At 34.7% G+C, this 17,888-nt stretch overlaps 1 non-coding gene across 1 annotated transcript; it reads right to left on the bottom strand.

The window, feature by feature from the left end:
• Window positions 1–40: 40 nt before the first annotated feature.
• TRNAI-GAU (transfer RNA isoleucine (anticodon GAU)) lies at window positions 41–114 on the bottom strand. Its single transcript has one exon. It is a non-coding gene; the product is annotated as a tRNA-Ile (tRNA).
• Between the last annotated feature and the right edge of the window lie 17,774 nt (window positions 115–17,888).

Here is a 17,888-nt window from a genome sequence, read left to right as displayed (position 1 = left end):
CCAGAATTTTTTCTTGCAAGTTACGAGGGTCAAAAGGCGATGGCCCGCATGGGGGTCGAACCCACGACCTCCGCGTTATCAGCACGGCGCTCTAACCAACTGAGCTAACAGGCCAGTTGCGCGGAGATTTCCAGGCCTTTGGACATCATTTTCGGGGTGTCTACCATTCGTGCTTCTGCATAAAGATAGGTATCTCCATATGAATACTTTCCTCTTGTTAAGGGTAGAAAAGGCTCTAGTTATGGAAAGCAGCTCTTCTAGGAGAAGAAAACATCAAAATTAAACCATTGTTCTCTAGTCTTGGGTAGTGCCATAGCCTCTGCACCGTGGTCTTCCACTGTCTTGGGGTAGAGTTCTCTTGCTTGAGCGTACACTGGGGCACACTATTCTATCTTATTCTTCTTCCTTTTTTTTTTTTTTTTTTTTTTTGTACAGTTCTCATAGTTTATATAGAAAATATTTACTGTATTTTAATGTCACTGTTACTAGAACATTTTAATTTTCTTTTCTTTTCCTCACTGGGCTATTTACCAATTTGGGGTCCCTGGGCTTATAGCATCTTGCTTTTCCAACTATGGTTGTTGCCTAGCAAGTAATAATAATAGTAATAATTTACCACTTGTGCTTCTGTATAAAGATAGGTATCTACATATCAATAATAAATATATCTAAACACATATATGTAAATGTAGCCTATGGATAATGGCAAATACTTTATAATGAAATGTTTTAATATTGTAATAGTAAATTTCTTATCCAAAGGATTTGAAGTTTTGTTAATTTTTGTTAAAGTTCCCCTTTAAATCTGGCTATCTCATGATGATACCAATGTTATTCTAGAGTTTAGTATTGCAATAATGTGTTCTTTTTCAATTGATAGCAGCATTCGTATTCAAAAGGAAGCAAGAACTTTAATGCAACAACGTAAATTTATATTCCTTTTCAGACGTGGAAAATCTTTATGCACATTGTTTTGTATCATGTGTCTTACCTTTAGAATTTAAGTCGGAGCTTAGGGTGAAATATGTTGTCAGAATCCATATTGTAAGTATTTTCAGTAGAGTGAATACAAAAATCGATTTTAGATGTAGGGGAAATGTTATTTAAGATCAGTCATGGAGTGTGATTAGAGATAATTGAGCAGATTACAGTTATCTGTATATACACTTTTTGCCTAGTTACTTATCATTCGGGTTCACTTTTTATTTATTAGATATCATAACACTTACTTTCAACTAACTCCACATTAGTTAACTAAAGCTATAATGAAATAAGTGAAGCCTTTGTTTTGATAGAATTAAACGTTTTATTAGCCAATCAAACCATTTAAATATATATATATATATATATATATATATATATATATATATATGAACATATATCACAAGCACACGTGATTTTAATTAATGTAAATATCACCCACGAATGGCATTTAATACCGAATTCTATACTGGGAATATATAGCTCAGTCGGCATGGTCACTGCAGGCATAGTCTCTAGCCGAACAGGTGGTGGTTCGAATCCCCACCCGGCCAGAAGCTGTTACCATAAAATGAATTCCAAGTGGATATATATTCCCAGGATAGAATTCGGTATTAAATGCCATTCGTGGGTGATATTTATATATATATATATATATATATATATATGTGTGTGTGTGTGTGTGTGTGTGTGTGTGTGTAATTACATTAGTACAATTTGCTAATAAACTGCGCAAAGCTATGTTCATCTTGTGTAAAAAGGTGTTTTGAAGAAATTCAGTCTCGTTTAGTTTTCAACCAGACGCATCCGTTCTCGTGATTTACTGTTTTCCAATTGGCTCCGTCTGCCATCTTGGCGGCCATTTTGTAGAAATTCTCCCCATACCAGAAATGCATACTCAAGTTAGAAATCATCCCTAGACATCATCCAATAATTTTATGAAGAGATCAGCTGTATGCCCTTAACTGCCATAGTCGCCCACTACGTGGGGTTCCTAGACTAATTTTCTGTACCCCTGTTAAACTTCAAACGTCATGACCAAATGTTATTCTTCTAAATTGGCGGCTTAAGATATATTACATCTAAAATTAATTGACTTTTATTTTCTTATATAATTTATTTCCTTATTCCAATTTATTAGGGGAACTATTACCAACTTACAGCGAATGTTTTTATGTTGAACAGGCTTTCGTAAGTCTTTTTATAGTTTGTGTATGGCATATCTGTTATGATGTTACTGTTTTTTAAATAATTTATAGTTAAGTTTTTCTCATCGTTTATTTATTTACTTATTTCCTTTCCGCACTGGGCAATTTTTCCCTGTTGGAGCACTTGGGCTGATAGAATCTTGCTTTTCCAACTAGGGTTGTAATTTGGCTAATAATAATAATAATAATAATAATAATAATAATAATGATAATAATAATAATGATAATAATAATAATGATAATGATAATGATAATAATAATAATAATATTATTAATAATATTAATGATAATATTATTGATAATAATTAATAATAATAATCAATAATAATGATAGAGATTTCTTTTTTTTATGTAATATCCTTCATATCTGAACGTAGGGTCTTAGACAAATTTGCTTACTAACATTGTCGTTTGATACATTGTCGTCTGTTTCATATTTATGTTTCAATTTTCAAATGCAATTTTAACCATATTGTAGTTAGTAATTTCTCTTTGTTATGAAAGGTTGCGTTAACAAAATCTTAAAAATAAAAAAAACTTTGATATAAGTGATATAAAAAGGAATATATTTCAATTGCAAAAGTTTGAGTAAATTTAATGAGATATATGTTAAGATTCCATTCTTTTAGTAATGTCAAAATGCAATATGATAATTTGCGAAGGGGGAAAGCCTTGATGGAAGCAATATATTTTAAGTTGAGGGGATTGGATCGTGTCATCTGTTAGCCAGAAACATAATGCAACTCTTATCGCAAGCAGAGGGCGTTATTTCGTAGTATTATGTCATGAACATATTTTACCTTTTTAAATTAGTTCATATTTTACCTAATATACTAATAAATCCTTTCTCTCTCTCTCTCTCTCTCTCTCTCTCTCTCTCTCTCTCTCTCTCTCTCTCTCTCTCTCTCTCTCTAAGTTCTAACAGTTAGGTTCGTTGGTACGAGATCCAAGTAATTTTCAAAATCGTTTAAAGCATAGGAATGTATCAATATAACTGGGTCATATAAAAATGCTTCTTGTTGGTATTCATGGCGAATGTTGAAGATATGGATTAGGATAACTGAATTTATTTATAAAACTGTAGATATGCTGATGGGTTTAGATAAATTATCTTTGCAGAAATATCAAGGAGTATCTCAATAAAGCTTAAATTTACCTTTCATCGTGTATCGCGAGCAAGGGATATTGATAGGATCTCATCAACACTTGCATGTTTTGTAAAAGAAATCAATATTTTCTCGATTATACACCAGGGATGGTGCATGGACACAACAATAATGTAGTTCAAACAGAACTTGAAAAACCAATCAAATACCGTATTTGACTGGTTATTGAATGGATCAGAAACTAAAGCTTTAAGATAAAAAGAGGGAGCAAAGCTTGAGAGAACAGAGATGAGAAGGCCAAGTTGGATTATGGGAATATCACTGAAAGATTGGAAAATGATGGAAGGGAAATTAATCTCCTTTGCTCAAATTGAATAGTTGCAATGAATATATTAACTCCTATTCGTAGGAACACCAATGAAACCAGAAACACTTTAAATAATTATGGACTCCGTATACCCCCTTTGATATAGTCATCCTAAATTCATATAGAGAACGATAGAATTCACAGTATTATAGAAAACGTTTATATAAGTTATGGGACACGAAAGCACATTTTAATCTTTGGAGATTAACATATACTGGAAATAATGTGTTAGGAAAAAATGTCAAAATCTAAGTTTCTAAACAACTGTGAGAAAATAAATATTGAAGGTAACTTAAAATACGAACAAGAGCAATCAGAGATTTCTGACCTCCGCCGAAAGTTAATGGAGTCGTCCATGGCGTAAGATCTATCTCTAGTGGAAATTTCATCAAAATTCGTTAATTCCTTTTTTGACGTTAACTTTAAAATGAAAAATCTAGATCCTGATCATCTCCAAGGTTTAATAGAGTTGTCCATGACCTAAGATCTATCTATGGGGAAAATTTCCTCCAAATCCGTTGAGTAGTTTTGACATAATCCTGAGAGACACAGACAAATGGCTAAATAAATAGATAAACTGACTCGAGAATATAACCTCCTTGGTAGAGGTAATTATGCATGAAATTTAAAGTTACTAAACGAAAGCAAACTTGTGCACAAAATGAAAGTGAACAAGTTTTCTTAATTTTTACATGAAAATAAATAAAGGACCCATGACCGCAATTTTATTATTATTATTATTATTATTATTATTATTATTATTATTATTATTATTATTATTAGCTAAGCTACAACCCTAGTAGGAAAAACAAGATGCTATAAGCCCAAGGACTCCAACAGGGTAAAATACCCCAATGAGGAGAGGAAATAAGGAAATAAATAAACGATATGAGAAGTAATGAAAAATCGAAATAGAATATTTAGAAATCATTAACAACATTAAAACAGATATTTGATATATGAACTATAAAAAGACTTATGTAAGCGTGTTGAACATAAACACATTTGCTGCAAGATTGAACTTTTGAAGTTCTATTGAATCAACTACCCGATTCGGAAGATCATTTCACAACTTGATCACAGCTGGAATAAAACTGTAGCATTGAACCTCATAATGGAGAAACCCGGACTATAAGAATTAACAACTGCATACCTAGTATAACGAACAGGATGGAATTGTCCGGGAAGACCTTAATGTAAAGGTTGGTCAGAATTTTAAAAAATCTTATGCAACATGCATAAAAACTTTTGGTGTCTGAAGAAACGAATTTAGTGATACGTTCCTCTTTCTATTGCAAAAAGCACTAAAGTGTCTCTTGAATTACGTTTTTCTTCCTTTTATGCATTATTAAATCTTTTTTGATGCGAAACGAGATATAGATATAACTAGAACGGTAAGCGCTCTTTGCCTTCATTCTTAACAATTACGATCTATATTTCCTGAGACAGGGACCGTGATCTCTGAGAATTTTCCATTGATTTGACTGTTTGAACCAACCATCCCATAATATGACGATTAAAAACATACTTGTCATTAGAATTTTCAATGTTTATTATATTGCTACTAGAATCTGTCATGCACAGCGCTCTCAGACGCTTAAATAATTTCAACTAATATTTTGGTTATTTCCTTCAATCTTATCCTCTCGTCGGCAGTATTAATTTCATCATAATTATGTATAACTAGTATACGTGGCCCGTCAAATAGGACGGCTAAATGACGGCCAGATATATGGAGAGATATGCGCGCACAAGTAAACTCACCCCCTCTCACCTCGGTATGACTGCTTCCTGTCCCCCAGAACGAGGGAGGGAGAGAGCTGAGGGTGACCCAATATATGTATATATATATAATATATATATATATGTATATATATATATATATATATGTATATATATATATATATATATATATATATATATACACACACACACACATATATACACAACAAGGTATTTGCTCTTTGTTATATAGGGAAGATCTTATTCCATTTAGTAATAGTGTAGTCCTTTTCTTCTAGTTTAAAGTTTAAAGGCCGCTTCAAGAGACAAGAGACAGAGACATTGCTCTGGTTAGGACAGTGCCATAGAGACTAACCATATATTCGTATGATCAGCCCCCTCTCTATCCAAGTTAGGACCAAGGAGGACCAGACAATGGCTGCTGATGATTTAACAGGTAGACCTGTGGGCTCCCCTAAACTCTCCGTCCTTTGCTCACAAGGATGGTGAGGTTGCTGACACTGCAAAAAACTATTGAGACTGAGAGGGACTTGAACGCCAGTCCGGCGTATCAATAGGCCGGGACGTTTCCAATAGGCCACCTTAGTTATTCTGATATTACAACGGTGATTAATTCCTAATTGGTGTTCCTTCCTTATCCTAGAATGACTCTATAAGTTTACATCATTTTGATTGTAGTAGCATCAGTTTTGATATTTGTATTGCGAAAGTGATCATTTTGTAAGTGAAACTATATGTTGAATATCCGCAGAGTACATACTTCTTTCGTTTTAAAACTTTGTTAACACATTAAATTAAATAAGGTGTAGAATTCCCGTAGACACATACAATATGTGTAAGAACGCGTCAGTTTTCTCCATTGAAGTTTTTATATATTTATTTGAATAATATGGATATTTAGAAAAAGTTCAATGAAGGACACAATTTACATGACATATAAACTTACTGAAAAAAAGCAATGTGTCAGAGGTACGATAAAGATGACTAGCCCTGGGTGTATATATATATATATATATATATATATATATATATATGTATATATATATATATATATATATATATATATATATATATATATACATACATATATATATAAATATGTATATATATATATATTTATATATATATAAATATATGTATATATATATTTATTTATTTATGTATATATATATATATATATATATATATATATATATATGCATATATATATATATATATATATATATATATATATATATATATATGTCTTACTTATAACTGTAATCGAACAGTTTAACATGTTTTTTTCAAAAAGGCCCATAAAAGAAACACAGGAAATATGAATAAATCACACTATATTTCGGTCAATAAACATCGACCCTCTTCAGGATGTAAAGTAAAAAAAATACATATATATATATATACATACACACATACATAAATATATATCTATATACAGAGATATATAGAGAGAGATTATTATATAAGTGTTGCATTATTTCAAATGAACTACCGTAAATATTCCTATCCTTGGAACTTAGATTTTGGAATGAATATAAATCTATGTTTTTAATAACTACAATATATGTTATTTTTTTCTGGAAAATTACGTTGCCTTAAAAAACATATACATATTTATTTTGCATTTGTTTATTTTAGTCTTATTATCCCCATACAGTGGTTTATTCGTTTTTCCATAGAAACGTTGTTGTTAACGATTACTTGTAACTATTAATGTGTATTTCTGTGGAGTTTTGTTCAACACACGATATTCTCTAACTAGAAAGTGATGATAATTTTAATCAGATTCTCTGGTGTACCTTTGTAAAGAGTAGGGCTGCGTCTACCTCTTAGTTCATTCAAATTATGTAGCGCTCCATTCTTGTTCAGCGCCGCGTTAAATTATATCCTTGTTGCTAGTTGGTCTCCTGATGAAAGTTCTTTATAAATACATCATTATTGCTTGAGGGTGAAAAATCTGAAAGAGAGACCTTTACATTCCCTGGGGATGAATTAAAATCTGGATCTTTGATTTTTATTTCGTATACAGTCTATGGAATTGCATAAAAAGTTTCCCTATCATTAGGAATTCTCGAAAGTCGTACTTTTTCCTTGTATATAACACAGCCTTCACTATCACGTGGCTAAATACTACGTAGTATTCTCGAAGTTTTATTCCAGCTGTGACAACGTTGTGGAGTGATCTTCCTAATCGGGTTGTTGAATCTGTAGAACCAAGGTTTAAACGTGTAGACAATGTTTTTGTGTTGAACAGGCTGACATGAGTCTTTTTATAGTTTAAATATGAAATATCTGTTTTTATGTTGTTACTGTACTTAAAGTATTTTAATCGTGCATTACTTTTCGTATAATTTATTTCCTTATTTCGGTTCCTCACTGGGCTATTTTTCCCTGTTGGAGCCCTTGGGCTCATAGCATCCCGCTTTTCCAATAATAATAATAATGATAATAATGGTAATAATAATAATAATAATAATAATAATAATAATAATAATAATCATTAGGATTATGATTATCATTATCATTATCATTATCACTTGCTAAGCTACAACCCCGTGTAGGAAAAGCGGGAGGCTATAAGACTAAGGGCCCCAAAAGGGATAATAGCCCAGTGAGGAAATGAAATAAGGAAAAACTACAAGCGAAGTTTAAGAACAATAATAACAATAAAATAAATCTTATATATAAACTATGAAAACTTTATAATAGCAAGAGGACAAAAACTTCAAAATAAAAAGTGGAAGAGAAACAAGATAGAATAGTTTGCTCTAGTGTACCCTCAAGAAAGATAATAATACAAATAATAAATGATAATGATAACAACAACAAAAATAACAACAACAGTATAAAAAGACCTACAATACATTGTTTTTTAGAGCGTTGTATGAAATGTTTGGCTAAAATGAATGGATGACCTATTAACATGTTATATTTAGCCTGTTATTGCGTGATTGTAAACACCAAAACAAGAGGAGAACAGTAACAATACGAAGCCTTTTAATACGGCTTAATCAAATAGCGGTTAAGGATAACGAAACGAGACCTATTCAATTGTTGGAGTCATTATAAGTATCACAGAAGTGGATTGACAATAACAAATAACGGTGATGCTAATATTGTCGTAATACTTTGAATGTAAATATTTAAAATATATTTATGAATCTAAGATAAGCCACTGATGTTCTGAATATAAATATATGTGTATCTATATATACACACATATATATATGTATTATATATATATATATATATATATATATATATATATGTGTGTGTGTGTGTGTGTGTGTGTGTATGTATGTATACTCATATGCATATATACTGTATGATAAATTTTTTTCATATTCAAATAAGCCATAAATTTTAATACATTAATGTCAGGATTCTCTTACCGACCTCAGGATCCGAGCTCCAGGCGAAACCACTCAAAGATAATAGCTTTTGACCGGCCGGGATTCGAACCCTGGTCCAGGAAACTTGTAAAAACAGTGACCTACCACTTAGCCATGTGGCTAAGTGGTAGATTACTGTTGTTACAAGTTTCCTGGACCAGGGATCGAATCCTGGCCGGTCGCTAAGTGGTAGATCACTGTTGTTACAAGTTTCCTGGACCAGGGTTCGAATCCCGGCCGGTCAAAAGCTATTGTCTTTGAGTGGTTTCTCCTGGGGTTCGGATCTCGAGGTCGGTAAGAGAATCCAGACATTAATGTATCAAAATTTATGGCTTATTTGAATATATATATATATATATATATATATATATATATATACATACATACATACATACATACATACATACATACATACATACATATATACATATATATATATATATATATATATATATATATATATATTCAAATAAGCCATAAATTTTGATACATTAATGTCTGGATTCTCTTACCGACCCCGGTGAGTGGGAATACCTTAACGCGGTGAAAGTTTGTGTAGCGACATAATCACCATAACTACTACTTATCAGGGCCACCCATAATAGTTAAAACCCCAGACACAAGGACATTTCTGAAGCTATTGTCCTACAGTGGACTAGAACGGCTGCTTTTTTTGTATGTATGTATGCATACACATATATCATTATCATGATTATTATTAGCTAAGCTACAACCCGAGTTGGAAAAGCAGGATTCTGTAAGCCCAAGGCCTTCAATATATATATATATATATATATATATATATATATATATATATATATATATGTATATATATATGTATGTATTTTCATTTATATATATGTATGTGTGTATGTATATATATATATATATATATATATATATATATGTGTGTGTGTGTGTGTAATGTATATATATATATATGTATATTCATTTATATATATGTATGTATATATTTGTATACATATATATTTACTGTAATATACAGTATATATATATGCACACATATATATATGTGTGTGTGTGTGTACGTAGCTAATATATATCATCGTAATCATCATCATTATCATCATCTCCACCTGCTATGTCTATTGGCGTAAAGAGCCTTGATTAGATTTCGCCAGATGATTAGGAAATGTTACATATCTAATTTTATCAGCGTATTTTTCATGTTACCTGATTCCTATTTCTTGTTGCATCGGGCTTTCCGTATTTTCTGTCAAATAATATACTACATCTTTGGCAAATTTAATGTTTATCCTACCATCTTACTCTGTTGTTATAGCCGTAATATGGAAACTCAACGGTTTGGCATATCATGATATTACACTTCTTATTGGATCTCACCAATTTAAGTGGTAAATGTACAGAGAAATATACTACTTTACACGTATTCCTTTAGGAAATTGATATCTTGCCGATTCTCAGATTCTGTGCACCCTAATCTTTTGACCTTTATTATATTCACATGTTTTAATCTGACGATTAGATTCATCGCCCTTTTCGAATGATTTACTGTTGTTTAGTGTTCCTTAATGAGAAGTCCTGTTGGGGGGGCGGGGGGGGGGGGGGATGGATTGTGGTGCACCTCTAAGGATTTTTGTATAGTTCCTTTGCCCCTAACAGCAATATCTGTTTATCCTTCTATTGTACCTCCGACCTAAAATGCTTTCTTGTTGCCCAATCACGTTTAACTTTAGCTTGGAAGTGGATTTACATGGTCCCCCCCCCCGTGCACTTATATGTAGGATGGTTTCCCAGGCCCAAATTAATATATGCAAATAAATACATAATAAAGAGAAATTGGTTACCCCATACAAATGGGAAAAACACGTTAAGAGAAGGAGATTGTGTATGAAATTTGTGCCGTTCCTGCTTGGAACGCTTGCAGTGCTATCTGAGCAATGAGCTGGCAGTACTTTTAGTCTTCTTGAAGCTATATGGTAATCATGTCCAAAACCTTTAATGGCAAACTGCCTAGGGTGAGGAGGGCGGGAATTAAGAATGATCTTTAAGATTATTCTGGGTCATAGTACATAGGCTGTCTATTGAAATAAAAAGAAAAGAATGGTTCTTGGGTTAATAGGCACAGACAGAGAAGTGATAGCTGACTGGGACTGATTAGACACTTGTGAACAGTGATGAGATGGAAAGTCAACGGTGATAGGGAAGCGAGCAGGAGGAACCCGGAAGAGGGTGATGACCTTTCTGATGACCTTCTCATAAAGTAAGGTAGTTGTGGACCTGTAGAGGTAGCGAGAGAGAAAATAAAGTACATTTGGTACACCATAGAAGATGTCTGAATGGAGTATAAAACTTTGATGTTCTATATTTATAAATGTTGACGTTATTGTATCGTCGTATAGGATCGAGTTAGCAATTGCGTAATGTGAAGTAACAGGATAATTATTCATGTCGTAATGGTGAGACTGAAATGAAATGATCTATAGTAGATTTATTAACTATGTTATAGGAATGGATGGAGTAAAACCAATAATCTAGTAATTACTGACTTTAGATATAATAGGTAAGAGACGTGTTTTATTGAGAGTTGGAAGGTTTCAGGATAAGTCACTCTAAACAGTTTTTTTACCAAAGAGAAAGAGAGAGAAAAAAAGTAAAGGCATTATGAAAGAACATTTACAAGAAAACACAGTTAGAACAAAGTTTTGCTGTTAAGAGGAAAACCAAAGGTATTGGATGAGAACTATGAAAAAGAGAAAGTAAAAGAAAAAATTTAACAATGTACCCAGTGTTCAGCAACCAAAGATTTCACACACACTGATGATTATTTAGTAGTTTTATGTGGCCTTCATGCGTTGAAGAATATTAGAAGATAATATGAAAGTGTACTGAACGAAGAGAAATAAATAGTTCTGTTCAAAAGTGAGGAATCACAGGATTGATATACACAAACATTAAATTTAGACGATTATAACTAATCTGTATAGAAAGGAGATATTTGAGGATTGGGATCTATATGATTCCGGCGCATATGAGAAAGAGCCTAGATGAGGGAAGAGTTCGGAGGTAACCCCATTAAACATGTACATGAAATGAAAGGTGAAACGTGCAGTGACTATCTGGAAAAGGGTAGTGGACGAGTGACAGAGGTTAAACAACTTGGGCTGTAAAGACTACCATTTGAAAGAACAAAATTGCGAGAAACATTCAGATTGAATTAAGCAATTTGCCCTTTTTTGGCATTTTCAAGACTTGAGAATTTTTCTCAAATTTTGTTGACATGAAATTTTGGTTTGGCCTAGAAAACAAGCTCGTTACAAATACAGATGATGTTACTCTCTTTCCCTCAAGTCCATCTCCTAAATGTAGATCTGGGGTTGCTGAATACCTTATTACATATAGTTAAAATCAATGCATGGTGCAAATTATAGTGCATTGAAGTTGAACCATAATAAAACTTCAAAGTATGATTGTAAGTACGCGGAGGACAGTGGCTCCTCATCATCCGGATCTCAGCAATGATAATGTATCTTTAACTCGAAACGATTATTCAAAAAATATAGTTGTGATTCTTGATTGCAAATTTACTTTTGAGAAACACTTTCGGTCTGTTTCTTCAATACACAAAAAAAATTGTCTTATTTGAGTAAGTCTTTCAAGATTTTTGATCATGAATCTATGCTGAAGAAGTTTTTAATTCTTTCATTCTAACTACATATTCAGGCAGTTGAATCGGTGGAACTTCAGAAGTTGAAATTTGGTGAGAAGGTTTTTATGTTGAACAGGCTGACATGAGTTTTTCATTGTTCATATATAACAGATCTATTTTAACGTTGTTACCGATCTTAAGATGATTTATATACGTTATTCATTAATTCTCATATAGTTTATTTATATCCTTTCCTCACTGGAATGTGTTGGAGACCTTGGGCTTATAGCATTTTGTTTTTCTATCAAGGGATGGAGCTTGACCTAATAATAATAATAATAATAATAATAATAATAATAATAATAATAATAATAATAATAATAATAATAATGTTTTTTGAACTTTCTTGGTTGATTTGTAAATATAATTTTTCATGATCTCCGTTCCTTTAAATTGGTAGGTGTACTTACGTTAACCGTCAAGCCAAGAATAGGTAGTTTTTTTAATGATTATTATTTTTCTAATTAACTGTACTCTGCAACTCTGAAAGATAAAGATTATCTTGGTGTGGAACCTAGTATTATTTTATCTTCAAACTGGGAATAGCAATAGGTGAGCATAAGCTTCGGGTAGCTGACGTGAAATATATATTTGAAAACCTTCCATCACATGGTCAGAGAATTGTGGGAGGGCACTTTTGTTACCACGAGCTAATTGAGATGGATTGAGTTTTATAGCTCAAATGCCACGCTGATCAGTTATGTTAGTCACGAGTCTGTGTGAATTGATTCAATTCCTCTAGAGGGTTAGTCCAATTTAGGCTTCAATATCAAAGCAGTGATACAAATGTTTTTTTATGGAATTCTCATTAAATATTTTCTCAGATGATGGTTAGAAAGTTATTTTTTATAGTTGACTGCCTCGTCTTATGCTTATGCAATATTGTATAAGTAAATAAATTTAGGCTTATTCTCCTAAATAAATAGGCACTTCAGAGATTCAAGAACCATACACTGGACTAAACAATCATGATTATCAAGTATTCTGAAATTGGAACTCAATGTAAACCTTGAATGTGGAGGACAGATAACATAAAATGATTTAATACAGATAAAGTTATTTCCAATGTTAGCCAAGTTAAATTTTGCGGTATAATCATCCTTTCCAACTTTCATTTGTTCTTATATTTTCTATAAATCTTCGACTTAAATTTATATTAGGAATATGACTTTAGCGAAGCCATATTCCTAATGATGGTTTCAAGTTAGTACGGTTATGAAAAATACAAATTGATTAAAAAAAATGTGATTTTGAAAAAATAAGAAGCCTTTCTGAGAATGCCCCCAATTGGGAAAAGTGCCAAAGAGTGTTTAAAACTCGACGTTGCACAAGAGATTTATAGTATTTTGTGAAATAAAATAAACTTACGCTTTTGGAGGCTATTTGAAATAGAGCATAGTCAAGATAATTTGTCAATAATTTTTTTTATGTTAAACGAGCAGTATCTGCTGTGTATTTGACTTGTTTCCGGTTCATCCTTACAATCTATTTATCTGGTTATAATGATTTACAGACATTAGCTCCTTAGTCTAGTTATGGTCAGTTTCAATCACTTGTTTATTTTCGGACTATTGTTAATTTCATTGGATGATCATTAATTGTTATGTACAATAAGAACTGATGGTGTTTGACAGTAAGAAGAGTAATGAGAAACCTTTATTTTCCTCATTGCTGTTTTACAAATTTTATCTTTTCGGCCCCGTTATATTAAAACACTCTTGATGAACCTTGATGCATTTGTAGGTGTAGTCTCACGTTCGAATGGACAAACAGAAAATATTTCCCATCTGAGCCTGTAGGCAATTGTACGAAAATCGAAGTGAAACCTGAAATCTGTGGTGAATCTGTCCACGTAAAACCACGTACAACATCGAACTGAATATATATCATCTTGGACTCAGGTTCAGTTGGCCCCGGTCAGAAAATATTTCCCACTCTAGCTTCTACGAGGTTGTCCAAATCTGGTGTGAAACCCCAGTTACTACCACGTAAAGTCACATACAGCATCAGACTGAATGCGTATCCTCTCAGACTCACGTTCAGATGGCTGCGGACAGCAAATATTTCCTGTACGAGGTTGTACGATATCTGGTAGGAAACCCCAGTTACCACCACATAAAGCCACGTATAACATCGGACAGAATATGTAGCCTCTCGGACTCAAAACTCCGATGGCTGCAGGCAGCAAAGATTTCCTGTACGAGGTTTTACGATATCTGGTAGGAAACCCCAGCTACCACCACATCAAGCGACGTATAACATCGGACGGAATATGTAGCCTCTCGGACTCACGTTCAGATGGCTGCGGACAGCAAATATTTCCTGTACAAGGTTGCACGATATCTGGTAGGAAACCCCAGTTACCACCACACAAAGCCACGGATAACATCGGACAGAATATGTAGCCTCTTGGACTCACATTCCGATGGCTGCAGACAGCAAAGATTTCCTGTACAAGGTTTTACGATATCCGGTAGGAAGCCCTACTTACCACCACATCAAGCCACGTATAACATCGGACAGAATATGTAGCCCCTCGGACTCGCATTCCAATGGCTGCGGACTGCAAAGATTTCCTGTACGAGGTTTTACAATATCCGGTAGGAAACCCCAGTTACCACAACGTAAAGTCACGTACAACATCGGACTGAATACGTAGCCTCTCGGACTCACGTTCAGATGGCTACGGACAGCAAATATTTCCTATACTAGGTTGTACGATATCCTGTGTGAAATCCCAGTTACCACCACACAAAGCCATGTACAACATCGTACTGAATACATAGGCTCTCTGACTCACGTTCAGATGGCTGGGGATAGCAAATATTTCCTGTACAAGGTTGTACGATATCCGGTGGGAAACCCCACGTACCACTATGTAAAGCCACGTACAGCATTAAATTGAATATGTAGCCTCTCGGACTCACGTTCAGTTGGCTGTGGACAGCAAATAATAAATATTTCCTGTATGAGGTTGTACGATATCCTGGGTGAAACCCCAGTTACTACCATATAAAGCCACGTATAACATCGGAATGAATATGTAACCTATCGGAATCACATTCAGATGGCTGCGAACCTCAAATATTTCCTGTATGAGCTTGTACGATATCCAGTGGGAAACCCCAGTTACCACCACGTAAAGTCACGTACAACATCGGACTGAATACGTAGGCTCTTGGACTCACGTTCAGATGGCTGCGGACAGCAAATATTTCCTATACTAGGTTGTACAATATCCTGTGTGAAATCCCAGTTACCACCACACAAAGCCGCGTACAACATCGGACTGAATACGTAGGCTCTCGGACTCACGTTCAGATGGCTGCGGACAGCAAATATTTCCTGTACAAGGTTGCACAATATCCGGTGGGAAACCCCACGTACCACCACGTAAAGCCACGTACAGCATTGAACTGAATATGTAGCCTCTCGGACTCATGTTCAGATGATTGTGGACAGCAAATAATAAATATTTCCTGTATGAGGTTGTACGATATCCGGGGTGAAACCCCAGTTACTACCATATAAAGCCACGTATAACATCGGAATGAATATTTAACCTATCGGACTCACATTCAGATGGCTGCGGACCTCAAATATTTCCTGTATGAGCTTGTACGATATCCAGTGGGAAACCCCAGTTACCACCACGTAAAGTCACGTACAACATCGGACTGAATACGTAGGCTCTCGGACTCACGTTCAGATGGCTGCGGACAGAAAATATTTCCTGTACAAGGTTGTACAATATCCGGTGGGAAACCCCACGTACCACCACATAAAGCCACGTACAGCATTGAACTGAATATGTAGCCTCTCGGACTCACGTTCAGATGACTCTGGACAGCAAATAATAAATATTTCCTGTATGAGGTTGTACGATGTCTGGGGTGAAACCCCAGTTACTACCATATAAAGCCACGTATAACACCAGAATGAATATTTAACCTATCGGACTCACATTCAGATGGCTGTGGACCTCAAATATTTCCTGTATGAGCTTGTACGATATCCAGTGGGAAACCCCAGTTACCACCACATAAGGCCACATACAATATCGGTCTGATTATGTTGGCTCTCGGACTCACGTTCAGATGTCTGCAAACAGCAAATATTTCCTGTACGACGTATATCAGGTGTGACACCCCAGTTACCACTACGTAAAGCCATATACAACATCATAATGAATATGTAGCCTCTCGGGCTGACGTTCAGATGGCAGCGGACAACAAATATTCCTGTATAAGGTTTTACGATATCCGGTGTGAAATGCCAGTTACCCCCACGTAAAGCCACGTATAACATCGGACTGAATACATAGCCTCAGGCTCATGATCAGATAGATGTAGTAGACAGCAAATTTTCCTGTACGAAATTGTACAATATCCGGTATGAAAACCCATTTATCGCCACGTAAAGCCACGTACAACATCGGACCGAGTACGTAGCATCTCGGACTTGCGTTCTCATGTCGGTGGATAGCAAGTATTTCCTGTCTGAGCCTGTACGAGGTTTTACGAAATCATTGTGAAACCCCAGTTACCAGCACGTAAAGTCACATATAACATTGGCCTGTATACATAGCATCTCGGACTCAAGTTCGGATGGCCGTGGAGAGCAAATCTTTCCTGTCCGAGCCTTTACGAGGTTTTATGAAATCATGCGTGAAACTCCAGTTACCACCACGTAAAGTCACATACAACATTGGCCTCAATACGTAGCATCTCGGACTCAAGTTCAGATGGCCGTGGAGAGCAAATATTTCCTGTCCGAGCCTTTACAAGGTTTTATGAAATCATGTGTGAAACCCCAGTTATCACCACGTAAAGTCACGTACATCATTGGACTGAATACGTAGCATCTCGGACTCACGTTTGGATGGCCAGGGACAGCAAATATTCTTTGTGTGAGCCTGTACGAGGTTATACGATATCTGGTGTGAAACCCAAGTTACCACCGTATAAAGGCACGTACAAAATTTGGACTGAATATGTAGAATCTTGGACACACGTTTATATGGCCGTGGGCTGCAAATATTTCCCGTCCCAGCCTGTGCGAGGTTTAACGAAATCCGGCGGGAGACCCCAGTTATCACCACTTAAAGCCACATACATCAGACTGAATACGTAGCATCTCTGACTCACGTTCGGATGGCTGTGGACAGCAAACATTTCCTTTTTTCGAGCCTGCAAGAGGTTTTACGATATTGAACCTTCGTTCAATTGTATGGGTTTTCACTGTTTACAATATAAAACCAAAAGAGTAAACCCCTAAAGTGTATAAGTTGGATTAACTCCTATAACACCTTAAATTATGGCTGGGTGTTGTAAACATTATGTGAGACTGTCATAACTGTCCGACTAATGCCACGTGTGTCTGAAGTAGCTCATAGGATAT

The sequence above is a fragment of the Palaemon carinicauda genome, chromosome 22 (genome assembly GCF_036898095.1).
Source record: "Palaemon carinicauda isolate YSFRI2023 chromosome 22, ASM3689809v2, whole genome shotgun sequence".
Taxonomy (NCBI): domain Eukaryota; kingdom Metazoa; phylum Arthropoda; class Malacostraca; order Decapoda; family Palaemonidae; genus Palaemon; species Palaemon carinicauda.
This window is presented reverse-complemented; position numbering and strand designations above follow the sequence as displayed.